This window comes from Saccostrea cucullata, unplaced genomic scaffold (genome assembly GCF_032062105.1).
Source record: "Saccostrea cucullata isolate Sc308-1 unplaced genomic scaffold, CSIRO_AGI_Scuc_v1 ctg2954, whole genome shotgun sequence".
NCBI lineage: Eukaryota > Metazoa > Mollusca > Bivalvia > Ostreida > Ostreidae > Saccostrea > Saccostrea cuccullata.
In genome coordinates, this window is record NW_026934985.1 from 1 (window position 1) to 22176 (window position 22176).

The 22176-nt window shown below is 31.9% G+C and overlaps 1 pseudogene; it reads left to right on the forward strand.

Annotated features, from left to right (window-relative positions):
- Positions 1–17706: 17706 nt before the first annotated feature.
- Positions 17707–20080, forward strand: LOC134241680 (fucolectin-like; annotated as a pseudogene).
- Positions 20081–22176: the final 2096 nt, after the last annotated feature.

The window sequence follows — 22176 nt, forward strand, 5'->3', positions numbered from 1 at the left end:
AATAATAAGAAAATTGAAAAAGAAACAAAAGAATAATAGAAGGGTCTTCCGCTGAAGACGGAAGACCCTAATAAGAAAATTGAAAAAGAAACAAAAGAATAATAGAAGGGTCTTCCGCTGAAGACGGAAGACCCTAATAATAAAGGGGAAAAAGAAACCGAAGAATAATAGAAGGGTCTTCCGCTGAAGACGGAAGACCCTAATAATAAAAGTGAAAAAGAAACCGAAGAATAATAGTAGGGTCTTCCGCTGAAGACCGGAGACCCTAACTAGAGCAAAGCTCGTTGCAAAGCAACGAGTAAGTCTTCCGTCCTGTTTGCCCGGAAGTAGCTTTAGTTTTTTTCAAAAAGGAGAAATAATGCCCAAAATTGGTTTGAATCCGCGAAAGCTATGTTTATTCATGCAAAAATAAGCCATTTCTTGCTACTTCCGGTTTTACCGGAAGTGACGACAACGGACGGAAAATTAATTTTTATGTTCTCAGAGACATATGTTACCCTAAAACCTATCAAAAACTGCAAAAATACGCGTTTTCGGACTACTTCTGGTTTGGCCGGAAGTGACGATGCCGGACGTACTTTGACGACTTCAATAGATTTTGCTTGACATTTGGAACAACTTTGCTTCTTTGACGTATTACAAATTCTCAATACTTTTTGAGATATAAAGGAAAAACTCTCGACCCCTCTTGATCCTATATTTTAGGGGCCAGCCATTTTTTTGAGATGTCTTAACAAAATATTTTTAGGTAAAAAGTTATCGTAGAAAAGATGTTTAAAGTTTTGAAATTCTTGAGAACACTATTTTCGGGCCATAGCGAGCGTCGGCGGTTCTTACTTCTGTTAGTTGTGATATACAAAAGGCACTTCTCCAAAGGTTGCTCTAGCATCCCTGAAAATTTCACACTTCTATCTTCGGTGGCTTTTGAGAACATTGCCGGACAAAGTGACCCTCTAAAATGACAAAATCGCAGAAATCTCCGAACCGGAAGTGACGTCATCAAAACAAAAAATATATATACCTAGATTTTTTATGTTCTATCAGTACTGAAAGTTTCATGAAAATCGATCAAGCCGATTTCGAGAACTCGCGTGCACAAAATATGTAAGAAAAAAAAATAATAACAAGAGGCCCATGGGCCACATCGCTCACCTGAGCACCAAGGGTAGGACTAGTATAAAATGGCTTTTTATTGTTAAGTTTAAATCCAAAAGTAGTCCCATGACCAATCATGGATTTGGTATTTTTTAGAAAATGATTGAGAAGAAGATTTTTAAAGAATTTTCCTATATATTTCTATGTAAAACTTTGGTCGGCCATTTTGGCCCCGCCCTACCCCTGGGGGTCATGATTTGAACAAAATTGAATCTACACTACCTGAACATGCTTCCATATAAATATGATGAATAATGGCTTTGTCATTCTTGAGAAGAAGATTTTTAAAGAATTTTCCTATATATCTCTATATAAAACCTTTGTCGGCCATTTTGGCCCCGCCCTACCCCCGGGGTCATGATTTGAACAAACTTGAATCTACAGTACCTGAACATGCTTCCATATATATATGATGAATTATGGCTTTGTCATTCTTGAGAAGAAGATTTTTAAAGAATTTTCCTATATATTTCTATGTAAAACATTGGTCGGCCATTTTGGCCCCGCCCTACCCCCGGGGGTCATGATTTGAACAAACTTGAATCTACACTACCTGAGCATGCTTCCATATAAATATGATGAATTATGGCTTTGTCATTCTTGAGAAGAAGATTTTTAAAGAATTTTCCTATATATTTCTATGTAAAACTTTGGTCGGCCATTTTGGCCCCGCTCTACCCCCGGGGGTCATGATTTGAACAAAATTGAATCAACACTACCTGAACATGCTTCCATATAAATATGATGAATAATGGATTTGTCATTCTTGAGAAGAAGATTTTTAAAGAATTTTCCTATATATTTCTATGTAAAACTTTGGTCGGCCATTTTGGCCCCGCTCTACCCCCGGGGGTCATGATTTGAACAAAATTGAATCAACACTACCTGAACATGCTTCCATATAAATATGATGAATAATGGATTTGTCATTCTTGAAAAGAAGATTTTTAAAGAATTTTCCTATATATTTCTATGTAAAACATTGGTCGGCCATTTTGGCCCCACCCTAGCCCCAGGGGTCATGATATGAACAAACTTGAATCTACACTACCTGAGCATGTTTCCATATAAATATGATGAATTATGGCTTTGTCATTCTTGAGAAGAAGATTTTTAAAGAATTTTCCTATATATTTCTATGTAAAACATTGGTCGGCCATTTTGGCCCCGCCCTACCCCCTGGGGTCATGATTTGAACAAACTTGAATCTACACTACCTGAGCATGCTTTCATATAAATATGATGAATTATGGCTTTGTCATTCTTGAGAAGAAGATTTTTAAAGAATTTTCCTATATATTTCTATGTAAAATCTTGGTCGGCCATTTTGGCCCCGCCTCACCCCCGGGGGTCATGATTTGAACAAACTTGAATCTACACTACCTGAGCATGCTTCCATATACATATGATGAATTATGGCTTTGTCATTCTTGAGAAGAAGATTTTTAAAGAATTTTCCTATATATTTCTATGTAAAACTTTGGTCGGCCATTTTGGCCCCACCCTACCCCCGGGGGTCATGATTTGAACAAACTTGAATCTACACTACCTGAGCATGTTTCCATATAAATATGATGAATTATGGCTTTGTCATTCTTGAAAAGAAGATTTTTAAAGAATTTTCCTATATATTTCTATGTAAAACTTTGGTCGGCCATTTAGGCCCCGCCCTACCCCCGGGGGTCATGATTTGAACAAACTTGAATCTACATTACCTGAGGATGTTTCCCCATAAGTTTCATCTTTCCTGGCACAGTGGTTCTTGAGAAGAAGATTTTTAAAATATACAACTAAATTTTCATTAATTCCCAATTATCTCCCCTTGAATAAGGGCGTGGCCCTTCATTTGAACAAACTTGAATCCCCTTCACCCAAGGATACTTTGTGGCAAGTTTGGTTCAAATTGGCCCAGCGGTTCTTGAGAAGAAGTCGAAAATGTGAAAAGTTTACAGACAGACGGACGCCGGACAAAATGTGATCAGAAAAGCTCACTTGAGCCTTCGGCTCAGGTGAGCTAAAAACTGTGGAAAAGAAACCTAAAAATAACAGAAAGGTCTTCCGCTGAAGACGGAAGACCTTAATAAGAAACAGAGTAAAAACAATATGTTCCCCAACTTCGTTTGGGGAACATAATAAGACAAATGTGTAAAGTGTTAGAACTGAATTCAAATATTTCACAATTTATCAATAAAACTAACATATAAAAAATTCACACAAAACTAAACATTTTTTACTTCATTTTTCTTTTTTTTTCTTTTTTTTTTTTAAATTTTTTATTGACCTTCACAAGTATACAAAGCAAACTATATATATAAGCAAAGCATATAAACACATATACATATACACGGTAAATTTCTTGGTATTTTCACTCGTTTAAAACAGTACAAAGTTCACTTGTAATCATGAAAGTTTTTTGTTTTTTTTTTTAAAGAAAAAAAAGGGGGGGGGTCAGCAGTAGTAGAAAAATGTATTCCAATTTTTGTAATTAACAAATGTATTCCTTAGAATTAGCATATAATTACATATCATCATAAAAATAGATAATTTTTTTTCAAAGTACGTCATAGATTTTTTGCCAGTGCCTTTCATATTCCATATATTTACAACCTTGTAATAACAGAACCTTTTCTATAAAAATTCTGTCTATAATCTTTTTTATTAGCATATCAATACTTAATTTTGGAACACTTTTATATTTACTAGTAAAAATAAATTGCTTTACAGTAAATATTATCAAGTTTTGTAAATTACATATATTTCTATTCTCGTATTTACCAAAAAGTATTGCTATTTTATCAAAACTACAATGCATCTCAAATTTTTCCAAAACCCATTCTTCAATCCTACACCATAAATCTTTTACTTTGAAACATTCTACAAACAAGTGGTCAATTGTTTCTATGTCACTTCAATTTAAAAAGATAATAATTTGTTGGAATAATTCTGTGTAAAATTTGAAATTGGAGCCAGTGAAATTTGGATTCCTGAGTGATTTTGAAAGGTAGTTCAAATATTTTATTCCAATCTGCTTCATCAAAGAAAACATTATTTTCATTCCATTTTAAAATAGAACTGATTGGCTCTCTCTTGTTATTTATAAATATTTTATACATATCTTTACACCCTTTATTACTTCTATAAAACATAATAGTTGAATTTGGAATATTTGGTCCAATAACCTTTAATCTTTTAATGTCTTCTATTCTAGAATACTTCAGTCTTTTTAATATAGCCCTCTTAAGACCATTATATTCAACAAAATTTGTTTTCACTTTTAAGTTAACTAAGGTATCCAAGCTTAAAAAGTTACCATCATTATCAAAAAGGTCATTTAAAAAGACAAAGCCTTTATCAAAATAGCTTTTCCAGAAAAAAGATTTTCTGTTAATCATTATGTGTGGGTTGTTCCATATATGTTCTATTAACACATGTTTGTTTTCTTGATTTATATTTATAAGTCTAACCCAGGAATTAAGGACCTCTTTCCAAAAATTGTTTCTTAAATTATTTGCTAAGTTTAGAATGTAATCTGAGCCCCTTGTCCACATGCTTTCAATGTCTGTTTTTAGTTCAGCTTTAAACAACTTTACCCATTTTGCATCTGAGTGAATGAGTCTTCTAACCCAACTTGATTTAAGTGCAGAAATAAATTCTGTGTAATCTACCATTTTCAACCCTCCATATTTATAGTCCTGAATTATAACATTTTTCTTTATCTTATGTATTTTACTATTCCATAAGAAATGAAACAACTCTGTCTCAAACATTTTTAGAAATTCAGGTTTAGGATTTGGTAGTGTAAGAATCAGATGATTTAGTTTTGGTATTATAAGAATTTTAATTACTGTTAATCTACCAATTGGGGTAAGTTTCCTCATACTCCAACTGCATAGCAATTTTTTAATATCATTTAACTTTGACATGTAATTTAATTCAAGCATTTCCTCCAGATTAACTGAAAATTTTACTCCTAGCAGATCAAAATTTGAATTATCCCAATCAAGCTTCCACCGAGAATGGTGAAAAACTTCCTTTGAATATTTCTTACTTCCAATCCAAACCATTTTTGTTTTTAAAAAGTTTTTTTTTTTCTCTTTTATTAAAACATGGTACATAAATAATTCATTGTACAAAAGCATAATACATACATTGCATAGCTACTTGAACATCAAAATCACAAGTAATTGCCTATTTCTAGATATAAATTATCCTTAATAACATGTGCCTTCCTTAGAATTGCGTTTTGTAGACAAAGAGAATTTTTTAACTTATTTCGAAAAATTTCTGTAAACATATTTTCTATTTCGAATCTACATTTCATTTTATATTTATAGATGTTAAAACATATAAAAGACAATAAATTATTCAATCTCGTTGTTTTTGAATTGATTTTCATTGTAAAAACCTAGAACAAGTATTTTCCATGTGACTTCAAAACCCAAAAATAAACTTATTTTTTCCCATATATTTTCACAGATTTTACATTTGTACAAGAGATGTTCATTGTCTTCAACAACCATACAATATTTACAATAAGGTTCTACATCTTTGTTCCATTTACTTACATTTAGATTATTATTCAATATGCAATTCAGTAATTTATAATTGAATTCAGCAACATTTTTTTCATACATATACTTAATTTTAGCTAGATATACATTTTTCCAGATATATTTGTAACTAAGATCGAAAGTCTTTTGCCACATATTTTCATAAACTGGTCTTTGAAATTTAATGTTTACCAAAATTGAATAATAAAAGTCACATTTAATATTTTCTAGAGTTCTTATGCTATTATCTCTAAATAAAAATGACATTTTGTTTTTAAAATTAACAAATTTAGCATATGTACAATCAAAATTGTTTTTGTATTCTCTGAGTACTTTTTTTATCATGATATATTCACAAAATATATTGTTTTTCTTTTCCAGTATGTTGTAAAAGTGTTCAATACTAAGAAAGTTTCCATCATTATCGAAAAGATCTTTGATATATAGAATATTACTTTTTATCCAGTTTTCAAAACAAAGAGGTTTAGAATCATACTGAAACAAATTATTGTTCCAAATGAATTCCGATAAAAATTGGTCTCTCTTTAAAGTACAAATTTGTTTAACTTTTTTACATTTATTGAAAGCAGAAAGGACCTCACCATAAAAAAGTGGTATTCTTATCATCTTAAAAAAAGCAGTATTTTCAAAGTTAACTACGCTTGTTTTGACAATATCATTAACTGATAGGTTTTTAAGATTAAGAATATTGTTCAACATCTTACATATTATATTTTCTTTATCTAATAATCGTTTTATCCAGGAGGCTTTTGCTGCAGTAAATTTACTCTCTATATCAACAATACCTATTCCACCTTGGTCAACTTTACCGATTAGCGTATTTCTTTTTATCCTATCTTTTTTCTTCCATATAAAATTAAATACAAGTTTTGATACTTTTTTAAAGAATTCTTTTTTTGGATTTGACAAAATAAAAGCATTATATACCAATTTAGATAATGCTAGTGTATTAATTATGGTACATTTTCCAAAGATTGTTAAGTTTCGCCTTCTCCAAACGCTCAGTATACTTACAAGTTTCTCCAATTTATTTGTCCAGTTCATATCATAACAAAAATCCTTATCATGACCGAGATATATACCTAATGATTTTACATGGCTTTTAGCAATTTTTACACCAAATATATGATTTTCGTTTAAATACCTTTCAATAAATTTTCCTGTTAATAAACATTCTGTTTTGTCCAAATTCAATTTCGGGCCTGCGACTTTGCTAAATTCACTTATTGTTTCTAAAGCTTTTCTCATTGAATTAGTGTCTTTCAATAGATTAGTGCAATCATCTGCATGTTGAACGATTTTTAAATTTCCATTATCACCTGGCGATAAACCGATTATTTCTTCATTATTTTTAAGCTGAACTGCTAGTATTTCTAGCACAAAAATAAATAAAAGCGCTGATACAGGACAGCCTTGTCTAATCCCTCTTTGCATTTCACATGATTTTGACATCCAGCCATTATTTTTAACTTTGAAAGTTGGTTTGAAGTATAATGTCTTTATCATCTTGATAAAGTTTTCTCCAAAATTAAATTTTTCTAGAGTTTTGTACATGAAGTTATATTCAACAGAATCAAAAGCTTTTTCAAAATCGAGAAAGAGCAAAATACCATCAATATCATTATTTGTACAATATTCAAATATGTCTAATATTATTCTTGCGTTCTCTCCAATGTATCTACCTTTAATATAAGCACTCTGTTCACTACTAATTATTCTACTAGCAATTTTTTGCAAACGATTAGCTAAAACATGAGCGAAAAATTTGTAATCAACGTTTGTTAGACTAATTGGTCTATAATTCTTAAGATTTTCTTTCTCTCATTTTTTATATATCAGGGATATCACAGCGTTTCTTTGCGAAAAGGGCAAAATACCATCATCAATACTTTTGAGTAAAGAGGGAAGAAATATTTCCTTTATATCATGCCAAAATCTTTTATATAATTCTGCTGTTAGGCCATCTTGTCCAGGGGATTTGTTATTTTTCATTTTAAAAACAGCTTCTTCGCATTCTAATTTTGTAGGTAACATGTCGCATAACTCTTTTTCGGCCTTTGTGACCTTTTCACAGTTAACATTCTTAAAATAGTTTTCAACTTCATTATCAGAAATATTTTTACTACTGTATAATGAGCTATAAAAAGTAAACAAGCTTTTCATAATATTATCATTGTCACAAACAACAGTCTCATTTTCATCCTTTATTTTAGTTATTGCATTATTTATTTGCTGCTTTTTTTCAAGACCTAAAAAATAAGAATTACTTTTCTCCCCCTTTTCTATCCACAAAGCTCTAGATCGTACATAAGCTCCATTACATTTCTGGGCATAATAATTATCTCTTTCTTCTTCAAGCTGTCGTTTGTATCTCATATTTATTTCAGTATAATGCTTTAAATCGATTTGTTTTAATTGAGTTTCTATAAATTTGATTCTCTTTTTTTTTATTATTAGCTTTATTTTTTGAAAAAGATACGCAGAAGTCTTTTATTGATATTTTCATTCGTTCCCATCTAACTTTTGGATCGTTTAATTGCTTTAATTCTTCTTTTTCGTCATTTATATGTTTTCTTAGTTTTTCACAAAAGTTTTCGTCATCTAATAATGAGTTATTTAGCTTCCAATAACCACTTCCTCGTAAAATTTTAGAAGTACTGAGATCAAAACCTAAGCCTAAATGATCGCTCATACGTGTCCCTTCAACACTGGGTGCTCTACGTACAGTAATATCACAAAGTGGGAAAAACATATTATCATGCATAAAAACATAATCTATTCTACTCTTAGGAATGTCCTCTCCATCACACCACGTTAAACCATTTATTCTCGTTTTTCCACTGGAAAGCCAGCAGTCATTTAGATCAAAATATTTCAAAAAATTTCTTAAATTCTTAACACTTTTATCATTTTGATTATAGTCTAATTGACAATTAAAATCACCACAGACAACAAGCCCTTCTACATTCATAGCATGTTGACTAACCCAAGATGATAATCTTTTAAAAAAAGCAATTCTAGAGTGTTCAGCGTTAGGTGCATACACATTCACAATTGTAATAATTTTTTCATTATATTTTAAGTTAACTAATAGTCTTCTTCCATCAAGAGACTGGTGATAATTTAATATTTCAACTGAAAGGTTTTGCTTAAAAAATAGCGAAACGCCCCTACTATAAACAGAGTCGGAAAAACAATGAAGTTTGTTTCCAAACCATCTAGAATTGTATATAAATTCATGTTCTTTAACAAAATGGGTTTCTTGTAAGATAATTATATCGAAATCTGAATCTTTCAACCACTCAAAAAGTGTTACTCTCTTTTTATAGGTATTTAGACCTCTCACATTTAGGGAGAGGAATGATAAAGAGTTTTTAATCATGTGATCGTGTAAATTGTTAATTCACATTATTTTGCAGCAGAGTCGTTTTCATTTTTCTTTTTATTTTTTTTCAAGTCTCGGATAAATGTGTCGAGTTTCTTTTGACTAGCCTCGCTTTGAGAGCCTTTCCTAGGCACGGAGGCGCTCCTGAGTTTTCTAGTATATTTGGCAGCAATTTTTTGTACGATAGCTCCAAGTTTGTTTTCACCTGGCCATTTGGATGGTTCTGTTTGAGTTGTGCCGATGGTATCCAAGCCTGAACCCCAGTAAACATCAACAGTAGATTCGGCGAAGATCGTATTAGCATTGGAGGCTTCGAGTTTTTCTCGCATTGGATTGATTTGTTCGGCTTTTGCTGTCACAATTTCCTCCATTATATCAAGTTTTTGTTCGCCCCACCCCTCCGGGTCTTTTATGGAGTTTCCTATCTTTTTAGCCTCGATTGCTGTGGGAGCGTGTCTTACCTTCTCAGCTGCGTCTAAGTTACCTGCACGTATCGCTTTTGTCAACTGGTAAGCATGCTCAGCTGACTGGTGGTGCTCGCCAAAGACTTTAATGTCGCAAGGAAAGAAGTTTGAGATGGGATTTTCGTCACGTGACGGGCAAGGTAAATGGACGTGTTTACGACCTGCTCCGTCTTCTGACACTATTATAGTGGATTATACCTATCTACTGTAATTTGGATTTGGTGTTTTTGAAGCTCTTTAATCGCACCTTATCTACGTATGTATATATGTGACTTGTGAAGCTTGTACTTGAGATATTCTTTGTGTTTATTTTTGGATTTACATCGAACTACAGTGTACGGCTATCGGTGAGTAGTACTCTGTTGCTATATTTACACTATGGGTGAACAGGAAAAGCCAATGTTTAAACCTTTATATATTAAGAACAAAGAATTACAATCAGACCAAGATGAAAGGATTATTGATTATGAGCTGTATGAAGCTATTCGTGAAAAAATTGGAGACAAGATATACTGCATTCAGTTGGAAAGAGATCTATGGCGAGTTTACCTCACATGTATGGAAAGTCGTTCGAAGCTTCAAGTTGAGGGGTTCGAGGTTAGAAATATAACCGTCCAAGTTTACGACTCTAACCCGTATTCAACTGGCGCAACAAATCCCAATGACCAAGTACTCAAAGTTACAATCAATGGTCTACCCCTATCTGTTGACGACAGTGCGGTATTTGAGATGCTGAATAACTTTGGTGTTACTATCAAAAGCGATCTCAAATACGAGAACATTAGACACCCCGTAACCCATCGAATGACCAGCGTTCTCAACGGCAATAGATTTTTATATATTGCCCCACTAAATAACAAATCTCTCCCGAGAAATGTTACATGTGCTGGTCTAAAATGTCGTCTTTTCCATTATGGTCAAGTTACCAACTCCCCAAAGCTTCAGTGCTATAATTGTTGGGAATTTGGACACCGAGCTCAGCAATGCAACAGTGAAAAGGCCTGCAGAGTATGTCGCAAGCCTGGTCATGAACCAGGATCTACGGATTGTGAACACTACAAAGAGACTGAAAACGTTGTTTTTAAAAAGTTAATTTTTAAACCGGAAATATTTGCGAAATAATCAAGTTCTCGTAGAATACCATCCATTGAGGTAGGTGAGCCATCTGAAATAAGGGATGTATCATCAGCATATTGTGAAAGTTTATATTCTTCGCCTTCGATTGTTATGCCTTTAATGTCTTTATTATTTCGAATAAGAATTCCAAGTATTTCTGCACATAACAAAAAGAGATATGGTGAAATTGGGTCGCCTTGTCTACAGCCTCTTTGAGGAAATATATAGTCTGAAATAACACCATTTTGTATTACACATGATTTAATACCACTATAGAAAGTTTCAATCCATGTTTTAATGGAGGGCCCAAAGTTGAAAAAATCCAATGTTTGATATATAAATTTCCATGAGATTGTATCAAATGCTTTTTCAAAGTCTATAAGCATTAGTAAACCAGGTACTTGATTAAATTCTGTATAATGCATCAAATCATATATTAATCTAATATTCTCCCCTATAAATCTGCCTTTTATAAATCCAGTTTGGTCTCTATTGATTAATTTATCTAATTTTATTTTCATTCGTTCAGCGATACAGCCTGAAACTATTTTATAAACTACATTTAGAAGACTAATTGGCCGCCAGTTTTTTAAAAACTGTTTTGGTTTTCCTGATTTTGGAATACAAGTTATAATTCCAAGTTTATTTGACTCGGTAAAATGTGAAAGATCATATGAATTGTTTATTGCTCTTGTAATAAAAGAACCTATATCTTTCCAAAAAAATTTGAAAAATTCGCAAGTAAATCCATCGGGGCCTGGACTCTTCTCATTTTTCATTTGTTTTAGGAAATTAAGAACTTCAGAATGTGTCACTGGACCTTCAAGGCTGTTTGATTCCTCTTTACTTAACTTTGGAATATCTTTATAATTTTTCAATTTTTCATGAATATTTTCAGTTTCAACATTTTCCCTTTTTTTATATAAACTTTCATAAAAAGCCTTTGTTTCCTGTAAAATATCTTTCTGAGTAGAAACAAATGATCCATCATCTCTTTCTATTTTTGGAATTTGCTTACTGACATAGTTTCTTGACTCTAAACTAGTAAAGTATTTTGATGGTTTTTCTCCTTCCTCAATCCACTTAACCTTTGACCTGATACATTGCCCTTTAAACCTTTTTTTCTTATTTCTTCTATTTCTGTTTGTTTTTCTGCAAGTTCATTTACAGAGTGTTCTGTTAAATTTTGTTCCAATTCAAATATTTCTTTTTCTAATTGTTTTTCTCTTTCATTTGTTTCCTTCTTTTTGTAAGTGGAATAAGAGATTGACTTTCCTCTTATTTCCATAAGTAAAATATCAAGAAAAAGTTGATCACTAATAGTAAATTGAATATCATCATTATCTAGACAGCTAAGTCTTTCAATATTATAAACAGGACAGACATACTGAACTTTGACCTCTTCAATCTTACATTTTATCTTTTTAACAAATTCCTTATCTGTTAGTAAAGAGTTATTAAATTTCCAGAATCCTCTTCCTTTTATAAACTCATTTAATTTGCAACTTAACACAACTGGTGAGTGATCAGAACGATAACTATTCTCGTAAGTTACACAGGGAGTCATAGTAAACAAAGATTCCGATATTAAGAAAAAGTCAAGTCTAGCTTGTTTAATTGGGTTTTTTCGTCTCCATGTAAATCTTTTTAAGTTTGGGTTATTTTCACGATATACATCCTTTAGGTTCAAAGCATCCATAAGTTTTAAAACTTCAAGTCGTGATTTTGGATTGTTTAAATTTTTGTAGTTCATTGAATCTAATTCTTTATCAAAAATTAAATTGAAGTCACCTGCAATAACAATGTGTTGAGAACAATTTATCTCCTCTATTTTATTAAGTAAACTTAGAAACAAATTGGGTGTATCACAATTAGGACCGTATATATTTATCAGTAAAAAAGGTAAGTCTTCAATGAGGACATCTAAAATAAGATAATTTCCCTCATTATCCTTAAACTCGTTGCATATTTATACTTCACAATTATTATTAAATAAGATAGCAACTCCTCTTGAATTGGACTTAAAAGAACTAAAAAAAGCTTTATACCCCCACTGTGTTCTTATCATGTTCTCATCCTTTTCCACAAAATGTGTATCTTGAAGAAAATAAACATTACATTTCTTAGCTTTAAGATTTTTGAAAACATCACCTCTTTTATCTATATCCCCCAGGCCTTGGCAGTTTACCGACAATATTTTTATGTTATTTTCCCTATGTTCCATAAATGTCTGTATGATGATAGGAAAATGCTGACCCCCAGATGTCAAAAACAAATATATGGAAAAAAAGTATGAAAAAAAGACATGCCTCTTGTTGATTATTTTCGGGGGGCGGGGGAATTTTGCCAAAAAACTTTTTTTAAGTTATGATAATAAATTGGAAGTAAGCATATTTATAAAAATTAAAGATGCTAACGAATTGTAGAGAATGCTATGCACAAAGACTTTTCTATTTAAAAAAGATAAGGAAGATGAGCACAGAAAGTTATGATTAAAGTTTAATAACTTCAACAATAACAGAGAAAACTATGGTTTTAAACAAATCATAACTTGAATATTTTGTATCAATTAGCTAATGTATATTTGTTTGATATTATAGAGATTATGTGCATAGATTCTCCCATTGTTATGTGGTATTTAAGTCAAATATTATTATTCACATATAATGTTAACACCAGGCAGTATTTGTAACGAAAAGAAAATTGTTTACCACATGCGAAAAACAAAACAGGAAATACCACATTTCAAAAAAAGCCGGTGTAAAGACGAATAATGACCCCCATGGAATAATGACCGGGGGTCATTTTTCGACAGCGAAAAATGACCCCCAGCCATTATTCGACGTAGAAAAATGACCCTTTTGCCCGTAGAAAAAGTGTCAGCACCCTCAAAATTTGCAGAACCCACGTGAAGAAAAATGACCCCCGTAGAAAAATGACCCCCTGTAGATTAAAGCTAAAATTTTTAGGGGGCAAAAAAAAAAATTTACATGAAGAAGCATATTGGACAAAATGCTCACCTGAGCTTATTGGGAATAAACTGAAGATATGTTGATCTCATAACATTATACAATTATAGCTATATTTTAAGGTCAATGCGATGATTCAGAATCTAAAGGAGTAAAAGATTTATAAAGCCTTAAGGGTTAGGTAAACATTGTTTTTTGATGGTGGAAATCATCGATCTGACAGAAAAAATCAGCAGTATTATATATTATTATATCCTCCGCTTGAAAAGCGGGAGGGTATATAGTGATCAGGATGTCCGTCCGTCCGTCTGTTACGCTTTGAGGTATCCATCTCTTATCCGCAAATACTCATATATAAAAAGATGTGTTTGAAACAGCTATGTCCCTGTATGGCAACATAGCGAACATTAAACTTTTCTTAAATGCAATTTAAAAATATTGTTACCCAAAGTAGGGTCTTCTCACAAGAAATACTACTGCAAAATAGGAAAGCCCTAGCACCACTTGTTCAAAAGTAATGGCTAAGGATAAGTTTTTGAAAGGTAGGTCAAACTCAAAGGTCAAAGTTGATGATTTCTTAAGAAAATGTTTAATGTAACAAGGATTACATATGTGAAGTATGAATACCCTAGCCCTTACCGTTCAAAAGTTATGGCCAAGGTAAAAAAAAATCATAAGTACGGAAATCTCCAAGGTCAAGGTCAAAAGGTCAAAGTTTTTAGTATCCAATGAAAGGTAATGCCACAAAACTACATATTTGAAGTATGAGAGCACTAGTATCTACCGTTTAAAAGTTATGGCCAAGGTAAAAATTTGGCATTTTTGTGTAAAATGGGACAAACTCCTAGGTAAAGGTCAAAAGGTCAAATTTGGTGGTACCCAAAGTAAGGTCTTGTCACAAGGAATACACATATTGAATATGAAAGTCATAGCTCCAATAAATGAAAAATTATGGTCAAGGTTAAGGTTTTTGCGGACAAACAAACCGCCAGATAGACAGACGGACATACAGACTAACACGATGAAACTATATATCCCCGAATCTTCGATTACGGGGACACAAAAAGAAATGATCTTCAATTAATTTTTCATATTATGATACATTATAAAGAAGACGTTACAACAATGAAAATGTTTGTTCTGATTTTCATATGAAATTCTCTGAAAAATATACTCAGAACTGAGTAAAAGGGTGGAGTAAAACAAGAATTAAGTTAGAACCTATGTCGGAAAAGTCTTTGTCACAAGATTTTCAAACTTTTCAAAATGATAAATTAGTACTTGCTTATCAATCAGTTAAAATATCATGATATGCTGCCTTGTTTTTTAATCTAGAACAGGCTGTGAAACTTGGTATGGTATTTACATACTGAGACTTCACATTTTCAAATATTTTTAGGGGTACTTGTCATAAAGGGAATATGAAAAATCACAAAAATACTTCTTCAAACATCGTCGTTTATAAACTTTATTAACTAAATAATATTGAACAATTTTTTATCAAGAATAATTTCTTTTTTATTCAATTAACATAAAAGATAAGTCCACCATTAAAAAAAATAGTCAAATGAACTCTGTTATTTTTAGTCAATTATGCACCCTACATTTGTAAATATTTTTTAGAAGTCTTTGTCACAATGTTTTCAATCTTCAATATGATGAAGAACACAGCCAAATGATCACAAAAAGTGATTAAAAAATATACCTTCCCCCTCTAACTAATGAAAGATAGGCTATTCACCGATACTCATATTCTTGACCTTTTTCATGTGTTTTTGCATTTAATAATTAAATGACTGTTTGGGGTTACTTTCAGATTAAATATTTATCAGAAATTGTACTTTTACTTTAAAAAGATCATATTTAATAGAAAAATTGTAATCAAACACCAAGAATATGAATAGGTAACAAATATTTGTTAAAAGGAATGCACATCATTTCATTATAGATATCACAAAAATGTACACACGATCAAACGATCTACAACACGTGCATCTTTGACTTAGACACATTTCATCAAGATATTACACTATATAGCTGGCAACTAAAGATTTCTTACGATTTATGCATTCCTTCAAAATGGTTACATACCATTCAAATTATTACAAAAGTTGTATGTACATTGTAATTTCATTACACTAGATAGTCTTGGGTTTGTCAACTTCTGGTCTAGGTCTAGTAAATAAAAGGTGCCTACATATTTTCTCTTATTCCAGAAATATATTGCCATTAAGCATTATAAACCAAAAAATATATAAATTGATTTAAGATTATGTTGGCATGATTGAATTCTGTGAATTTCAAAATGCAGTATTTTTCTACCATTTCTATTGAAGCTGTCAAGTACAGGAAAAAGTGGCATTGAATTAATTATGACGTCTTAATGGGTTAGCACATTAAACACATTTACTTTACCAGTTATGATGTCATACGAAGTAGGTTCTACGTTAAAAGAAATGTAATGAATACTGTGTGCTAAATCAAAAGTTTATGTCTACATGTATAGTTTTTGCATCAGAATGACTGTGTATTTTACACTAGCCCATAGCTTTACAGAGCATATTTTTAGATCTTATACTTACCCCACCACCTTTCTTATTTAGGAGAAGTCGATATTGAACAAAAGCGAAAAAAAAACACCCTACCTTAGCTTTATTTTTCTATAAGAAGGAATTAAAAATAAGCTTAAAATAATCTACTATTCTACTAATTTTTAACTGTTACTTTGCCACAATACTTTCAAGTATACCTCCACCAACATTTAAAGTATGCTTTAATCATGGCGAAGTAAATTATGATATGATAGTACTTGTGTGAAGGCTTATCTTCATTTCAATATTTTATCTAGAGCCTCTTTCAGAATTATTGAAAGATATAGAGTTTTATTTATATTTTTGCTTTTCATTTATTATTATATATATATATATTTTTTTGTTTTGAATTAACGTAATGTTCTTTTTTTGGGGGGGGGGGGATTAAAATTTCCTCCTCTTTCATTGTCAAATAGGATTTGCCAAACTTAAACAAACTAAAAGTTGAAATGACGGAAAATTTAATTTTTCCAATTAAAGAGTATTTAAATCTGATTTTGCATGTTTTGATTTCTAAAAACAAGTGGAATATCATTCTTTAAGCAAACATTATAAGGAGAAATATTAAAAAGAAATTTTATTTACTTGACAATTAAAGAATCTCTTTTCAAACACAATTTTAGCATTGAAAGACTACGTGAATCTCTTAATTATTTCATACGACTTTTTGTATTTTTCTGGTTACAGAAAATGTAAAAATTAGTTTCGCTGTAAAAAAGATATCAAAGAGTGTATATTTTGTATCACTTTGAAGGGGGTCATTTTTCAATGGGGGTCATTATTTTATAGGACTAACATATAAAATAATGACCCCCTAGGACTCTTTTTCTACAAAAAATGATTTTTTTCTACGGGTGGGGGTCATTTTTGTCGTTGAAAAATGACCCCCCGGTCATTATTCGATAGGGTCATTATTCGTCTTTACACCGGAATAATTGGATAAAAAATAAATATTCCGGAATATTTCTATAGACACACCTGATGTTTATTTCACTTTGAAACACTGTTAAAGGTAATAAGACTGGTTCAAAATAGTGGTTCACTCAAATAACTGTCGGAATTTTTCTTTGTGGTCCTTCTTGTGAAAAGAAATCCAAAGGCTCTTTTTAAATATTTTTATGCTTTGCATGAAGATAAGGTGATTATTTATCAAACACACTCTTCTGTTGAATTTTTTTTCGAGATATTACTCAATAACGTGTTTGAAATCCACATTAATTGGAATTTATATCATTAGGAATTTAATTCATTCGTCATCGTAAAGCAACAAGAATTAAATTTTGTTGAAAACTTTTCAATGCATCACTAAAATATCCTAAATAGCATGTACATCTGTGACTCTACCATATGTGTAATTTTATTATGTATCTGACACATTATTGAATTAGAATTCTCTATAAAAGAGGAATATTGAGAAGAACAATTCATTATTGATGCGATTTTATAATGTCAGTAATGACTGGTTCTCTGAGTCTCTTTTTCCTCCTGGTCGTCTGCTTCGCTGCTGCTGCTGCTGAAGATGATCACCTGCACAGCAATAGAAATGTGGCGTATGGAAAGTCTGCGGTTCAAAGCTCCAACTATTATTCTGTAAAAGCATCGAATGCTGTCAATGGTGACCTAAGAGACTACTCCCATACCAACAAAGAAAAATCGGCATGGCTTAGGATTGATCTAGGAAAAGACTATGAAGTTCACGAAATAGAGGTCTTCACCAGACCAGACTGCTGTGGTAAGTATTCAACAATTACGTATTAAACACTCTAATCGTTAGCTAATTATAATTTTGAGAACTTTTTTCTCAAGAAATTTAATGTAACGTAAAGCTAAGGTAGATTACAATCTTCTCCTAAAAATGTTATGTTGACTATCGCAAGATTTAATTATGCTTACTATTTTTATAATCTTTATGTTTTTAAGTCTTTGTATATATATTATCTATTTATCTAAATGTAACATACCATTACAAATATGGTGCCACCTCTTTATTTTCCTATAAGGGAGACATACTGTATTGCCTGAGAAATATGATTCAAGGCAATGAAAGAGCTTGGCTGTGTTTCCTTTTCGCCACGATAATTCCATTATATAAGTAATTTGTAATTTGTACATTAAAACCGAACGTGCCTACTAGGATAACGCATCAGATTTGTTTAGCCTACCTATACAGTCGTAACCGAATACTTGACATCAATAAAATTGCGTCAATGTTTTTTGTACGAGGGTTGATCCAAAAGTAATGTCACTGTGCCAATATCTTCACTATCTGGTGTCATATTAACAAATATTGTATACCAAAAGATGCATAAAAAATCAATTTAATCAAAATTGAAATTTTCATTTGATAAAGTGTACTTCAATTTATTTTATAGATGTTTAAAATATTAAACAAAAGGGGTGTCGCCGCGTCACAACTAAACGTCACGTTTTAAAGTAGAAATTGTTAGATGAAAAAAGACAAACACATTAAAAAGCATCTAAAAAGCGTCTAATCGCTCACTATTTTAAAATTTTAGGACATTTTCTAGACTTAAGTTGAAAATAAAATGACGTCATTGCTTTTTGGTCATAAGCATTGTTGTTTTAATCTGCTGTGTTGAACATAGGAAATGTCAAAATGGAAAAAAAACCGCTGAAACGATCTGTCATGCGTCTTTGGGGAAATCGCCCGTAGAAACAGTTACGATGATTAATAAGACAAACAGAGGAGAAAATGTAAATAAAAGACTTTTGTTTATAGATGGTTTCAGCAATTTTTAGCGGATCATGGGCCACTGAATGATCAGAAGAGGACAGAGAGACCGAAAAAGGGGAGGTTAGGCGGAAGCGTTCAATGGTGTATGACGTTGTCCAAAGAGAGAGACGATTAGAGCGGTATGAGAAACTTTAAGTTTGTCTTATGGTACTGTTCAAAGAATTTTGACAGAGAACTATAAATTATGTATAGAGTGAGTGTACAATGGCTGCCAATAATTCTTTTAAAAAGAGAAATATATGTGAATGTGATAGTGAATCTCAAATATTTTTAATGAAACGAGGGGAAGCGTTTAAGTGTATGACGGCGCGTATCCAACATATGACGTTACTTAGGTGCGGCGACTACCATAATTGCACTTTGTACATACTATAGTAATTCGATATTTTGAAAAGTATAAATCATTTTTATTTGAATTTTTCAGGACTGATTTGTAATAGATATAGCTTTGATCAACTTTAATTTCGTTAATTTACGTCGACTAATATCAAGCTTATCGAAGTTGTGACATTACTTTTGGATCAACCCTCGTATCTTTAGTATTAAGGTTCATAAATCCTCTGCTCACTCATATAAAATGTTGCTTGAACATTAATGACTTTCCAAAAGAAATGTATTTTATAAATAAAATACAAACTATTATAGCATAGTTTGCGGGGCAATATTTGACAAAAAAGACACTTAAACTTGGCAAAAATTTATGTTAATTAAGAGTTATCTCTCTTATCAGAGTGTCGTTGAACCTTAATTCAAGAAACTGCTTGTGAAATAAAAATATATGCGATGTATTTCTTTCCTCTACATTGTATTTTTATTGAAACAAAGTATAGTACTTTGATTTTTTTGTAATTATATAGGTGGCCGACTTCACGACGTTGACGTCAAAGTAGGTAATACTCGAATTTCAATGATATGGTCCTTTGTGGTCATTTCGCTGGACCTGCAGGCGTTGGAGAAAAGTTTTCTGCATGGTGCCCTTCTGAAACAGTTGGCCGATATGTACAGATACAGATCGTCGGGGGATCGGAGACTTACTTAGACCCAGCAGAGGTTGCTGTTTGGGGACATTTGTAATTGATCAAAGAAACATCAATAAACTGATTTTGCATGAAATGTAAAATTGTTATATGAATTGTTTTTTTAAATTCAATATGAATTTTGATGCTTGAATTTGACAGAGAAAATAAGGACGATTTCATTCATACACTTCTTTTCTTTGGCAGCTTTTTCATTTTAAATTAATTTCGTCCACCTTTTATTTATTAGAATATATTAATTATGCACGCACTGAATACCATGTGTAAACCTTTAGAAAATCTGTCTCAGTGGAAAAGTTGAGTATTGTACGCAAACAAAGAGATAATAACTTAGAACTGAAAAGAGCAGAAATGCAGTTTAACAATATACATAGAAAAAAAATGAACAACAAACAATCAGTGAACCCATAAATTCAAAACGAATGAAAATGTAAACTACACAAACGTCAAGCACTGTTTAGACCCCATACCTGGGTTCCTTTCATTGACGATACAAAGGTGAAGTTATTGGAATGTAGCGAGAACCTCGAGGCATTCTTTACGTTTGATGACACATTCCATCAACTTTAGGGTATTGAGGTTTTTCTATATTTAACAATTCATTTTTAATTTTTAAATGAATGTATCTTGAAAAGGGGGTCGCTTTAAATTCTTATGTATTTTGCGACAATTTAAACACATAGTTACCTACATTAATATTATATAGATAAGTATATTGAGTGTAAATCACTGAAATAATACTGAAACAGTTTATATTTGGCAAGACAAATCTCACCCCTGTTTACATGTGCTATATGCTTCTTGTAATGTAATACATGTTAAAAATTTGACTCACCACCTCTGGTTGTACCACTGACGTTACTGGGCGTCATTGCCATCTTGTATCAGTTTCTATCGGAAAGGGAGAATGGATTATCCCCCCTCTTGAAAAACTTTTCAATTTTTTTCTAATACATCTTTGAACTGACCCATTTTGACTGATCCCTGAACATACATAGAAAATGACACTTTGTGTCTGTAACGACAAATGTATCAACTGTTTTTTTTTTCTACAGTTGTAATTTTTTTTTTGGGGGGGGGGGGGGGATTATCTGTGCTTGATGTGAGAAACTCACAATTACAGAAAGACTTTCAGTAAAGACTTTCAGTAGTTCTAAGTAAGTGTCACATTGTTTTGAGAGATGTTTTGTTCGAACATCTAACGCAACACATTTACTCATGTCATTTTGGTTGTGGTGAAGGGGACCCAGGAATTCTGTAACGGAGGGGCCGGTAGCAGGCAGGTTGTCTGGAAGCTGCACCGAAGCCCCCAATGGTTGTAGGGCAAGGACCTGTTGAGGCCCGGGGGCGAAGCCCCCGGAAACTTACAAACGTTTACAAATAAGAGATTTTTTTCTTGATTTAAATATAATGGACACTAAGTTTACTTACACAAAAATCAAAAAGTGATGAGGGGTAGGGGGGGGGGGGTCTCACGCCTGGCGCGAAGGCCCTTGATCAGCCTATTGAAGGCAAATCGTCATTTGCGACGCTTAAACGGACAATCCCCCCCCCCCACACACACACACAAAAGAAAACCAAAAAAAAAAACAAAAAAAGCAAAAAAAAAAAAACAAAAACAAAAAAAAAAACAAAAACAACAAAACATCAGATGGTCAACTTGTTATGCATCTACCTTTGAGAAGAATTTATCACCCTTGCTAGAGCTAAGCTACATTCATACTGTTAATGTGTGAACATGAACGAAAAAGTGATAAAATAATTTATAATTTGTTGTAAAATATTTTACTTCAGTTATGATGTGTTTGCAATAAAGGACATACAAAACGTACCTAGTGATAATATTTCAAGATATTTTTAATTTTAGGTTATTGTGTCATCAAATGTTCATGGACAAAAAAAAATCAGTATGCATAACCAGGCGTTTTTGAAAGATATTAATTGATGAAAAATCTTGAATAATTCAAAGAAAAAAAATGTATTAAATATATATTTTAGATATTTCTTTTATTCCAAATCGCTTTAGAAGAAGTGTATAACAGCATATATAGTTATTATAATATAGCACACAGTTCCTTCAAGAATTGGAACTCTGTAACCCCATGGAAAAAGACAAAAAACTTAAAACTACTG